At 35.7% G+C, this 4040-nt stretch overlaps 1 pseudogene; it reads left to right on the top strand.

Moving 5' to 3' along the window:
- The first annotated feature begins 743 nt into the window (after positions 1-743).
- On the top strand, positions 744-2050 carry LOC112213878 (annotated as a pseudogene).
- Positions 2051-4040: the final 1990 nt, after the last annotated feature.

Below are 4040 nucleotides of genomic sequence, written 5' to 3'. Positions count from 1 at the left end.
CTCGCTTTCTCTCCTATTCACTTCTTAAATGTTACTGACACGCCTATTCGCTGCTGGTTTGGAAACGTCAGTCGTCTCTACTGATGTTGTGACTTGCAATGTAGAAAGATCGGTTACCATCCAAATGCACTCGACGGTTCTACACAGAGCGAAAACTCTGCAGGTTTACTATCGTTTACGGACTTCCCTTGGTGAATTTCTTCGTATCCGGAGATACTGAAACGATAACTATTGGATCGAGGGCGAGATTACACACGAAACTTTCTGTATACACGGAGATCGCCGCCGAGACTACATCGATCCGACACGTGTACACGATTTAGAGACAAAACGGTTTCCGTGGCTTCTGTACACGAGCTTCTTTTTTCTGACACAGATGGCGTTTCTAAGGCTGCAGAAAAACTAAGAATATATTTGCTGAATATATGGAATTGTATGTACATTGTCCACACCATGACGTGTCGATATTCGGGCGCGTACAACGTAACGATTCGATTTCAGTGAATCGATGGTGTGTTACAAATTGGCAACGGAGCTAGATAACGCACTTGCAATGCAAATGTAACGATGTTTAACAGAGAATATACGTACCTAAGTTTTAGGGAAAAAGCGTATATTGAAATTTAGTATTTTGTAGCTACCAAAATTTGGCATTACAATAATCTACCTTAAAAAATTGTTAGATTGCGTATATCACGATCACATAAATTACATAATTCAAATAAGAATTGTCATAAATTTCATTTGTTTCGTCAATCTTCGTCGAGACGAACGAAAAATTACAACAGAAGATGGGAAGGGATAAAACTGCGTAAGATCATAGGCAAACAAATAAACCTTTATATTTCAAACTTCCAGTGATAATTGAAAACAGAAAGTATCCGAAACTTTAGTTTAATGGAACAAATAATGTGGAATAGCGGCATCCCAATTTACCTTTATTGTATAAAATTAAAAAAATAAGTAGATGATATAATTATTTCCCCTTACGATCTAATCAGGCACAAAAATCACAGCAGAAGAACTACCATTTCAGGTAAATATCAGATTGTGTGCCTCGAAATTTACTTGCGGTAGTCACAGGTGTAACTTGTCATAACCAACATATTTACAGCGTACCCGCATTTCACACGTGAAATCTGCTCTACACTGCATCTACTCTTCTCCTCTTTTGTCTTCCCTGTGTTTCACATTTCGAAAGAGGCACGCAGCACCCTTCACACTAGTTTCATAGCTTCGGTATGTAAATATTTCGAACTAGTAACTTGCCATTAAAACCTAAAATGTCTTGTCACATTTTGTATTCTCGGAATATTGGCAAAATTGAAACTATAGGATTAATACGCAAATGAGTAGCTGAAGTAATTTATTCTCCTTCAAGATTTGAGTGATCCTCGGATTACGATACGGACAGCACTTCTGCTCTTTTTTCGGAAGTTGGAAATTCCCACCTTGCAAAGGTGTGTAAGATTTACAATGCGGATTACGTCGAGAGGCTAAGTGGCATCCTAAGTGCTCGACGGGTCCGCTCTAAAGTGAACCACGCGTCCTAAACCTCAACACCAGATGAAAACGCAACACTAGACCAGAACTATGAATCGCATAAGACGCACCACATGCGAGACGCCCATGACAGTCCGACAGTTACAGGATTAGACAGAGACAGATTCCTACCTCATAGGAAACGTTGACTAAAACACACTCCCTAGACTAACGGTTAGAATATAAGCACCAGGCGTTTCAAGAGATAAGAGATTCATCACGTACTAGTCTAAGTTTAATTCTGTTACGTATAGTTCATAATCTTCAGTTTATACTAGACACCACAAATAAACCAACTAAACACCAGCTTAATTGACCTCTACCTTGAACGTTCAAGGTGCGCGACTTCTGCAATCTGAATGATCGTCACCTAGTTGATAGATCGCGACCATTCTAGAGTTTTGGCATATTTTGACCATGATCGCAATGATTGCAATACTTGTTGAAAAATTGTTGCAAGCGACGTTCTTTTACTTTGCAGATTGAATCTGCGAGTCGGGGATGTCAAAATTACGGTTCGTCTGCAAACGTCATTGGTTGACAGGTCACTTGCCTCTATTATTTACGGTGTTATAAATTAGATAACGTTAATAATGTCTTAGATACTTCGATATTCTAAATTACCAGTAAGGCTCCAAATATGCTATACTTCGTCTACTAAAATTATTCCATTTTTAAGAAGATATATTTAATAAAAGATTTACGTAATTTCTTGAAACTAAGATACTAACAAATATCGTAAAGAAATGAAGAAATACATACCAAAGAAAAGTAGTATAATATTTCAAGAATAGGATAACGACTACAATATCTGTAGACATAGACAGAAAGTTCATGATCGCAAATCGATGACACTAATCCATGGGATCAGTATGGATATTTATCAAGAACCAATCCCTTAGCATTAATAAATCCGGTTCGTGCGTTATTTCATTAGCTACAATATCCGGCAAATACAAGAAAGTAATCGTTCATTTCTACTTATTAAACCATGATTAAGAATTTATTGTAAATCTTGTGTAATTTGACGTCGAATCTCTGTCGACTTTTATTCAGTCTTGATGAAAAGAACTTAAAAGGTAAAACGAACGTACGTTCGTCTTTCTTCATCTTCTTACTAAATGATAATATAAAGATAATATAAATAATATAAAAGATAATGTATGTAATGCAGCTATAAGACACTCTCCAATTATAAGCTCCGGAGCTGAAATTGGATTTATTTAATTTTCTTAAGATATATTATCTTCAATCAAGTAAATCTTCCACGTTTAATTTCACGAAACTCTTTAAGTAATATAACTTTCTTACTTTATGGTTCAAATTCGTGTTTCATAATGCATTCATTATTCAGGACACTGGAATCATGCGTTTCTGAAAAATTATTTGTAATACCATGAAAGCACATATTCTAAGTGAATTAATTAATTAAATGGTTGTAATAGGGAATATTGAGAACATAAGAATTCACTAAGGAAAATAATTTATCACAAAGAGCTAATATCATGTCTTATTCTTCCCTCTAATTGTAAGTGAAATCATTGAAGATATTTGAAGACAGCCATCGTTATTTTTAAAATGTAATACTGCAGCTTTTACTATTTTTTTTCTATTTGCATAGATCTATAAAAATTCATCTACGGTTACTGAAGTTCAATATAGCAACAATGTTAAGACGTAACATAGCAGACTGATTAAACAAACTGACTAAACAAAAAATAAAATTCGTGATAAAATGCAAACAAACCAACCACTTCCGATATTTCAAACTAATTCGTTATTAGTTGAAAATAAATTGTTGCAGCTTGAAAGAAATTTATAATAACTAAGACCACCGACTTTGTTAGTTTGTTCAGATGGAGGCCAAGAGGCTGAAGAAATCCAGCGTTGATAGCAAGTATTTTTCCAACGATATTTAAAAATAAAAAATTCCGAATCGTTAACTGTGACGTGTAACAAAAATTTTATCGTCCCAATAAATTCTACCGCCTATTCAAATTGGATTATTATACACGTTGGTCTATTAAAGAGACGAGTGATAAAATTGTAATACTCAGTGTATATTAAAGTCACTTTAAATACAAGTACAGAGACAGTGTATGCTGGTCGTATATCGTCGCTCGCTCAAAGCTACTGTTCAACGCTACGCTCGCTATTCGACTGTATGATTCGCTATAACGATTGTCATAGAGTGCATTTGTATCGACCAGTGGTATTACAAAAAGTTTAAATGTAACTCCGGAGTTTATTTACCTTTAAACCTAGCAAACCGAAACAACGTTGGCACTCCAAGGCACAACAGTATGAGTCTCTTCCGATTTTGAATCTCCCATTGACTCATGTGCCGCTACAAAAGAAAGTTCAAACTGTATAATAAACACGAATATGTAGAAAGTTAAGAAGAAAATCCGCTACGTGCTGGAAAGTGCGCGGAGGTCTCACCTGTTGACAGACCTACTCGTGACTATGTGCGTGCCAGGGGTTCGTAACAATTTTGC

The sequence above is a fragment of the Bombus impatiens genome, unplaced genomic scaffold (genome assembly GCF_000188095.3).
Source record: "Bombus impatiens unplaced genomic scaffold, BIMP_2.2 scf_1553, whole genome shotgun sequence".
Taxonomy (NCBI): Eukaryota; Metazoa; Arthropoda; class Insecta; order Hymenoptera; family Apidae; genus Bombus; species Bombus impatiens.
The sequence above is the reverse complement of the archived record's forward strand: the minus strand, read 5'-3'. Positions and strand labels throughout refer to the sequence as shown.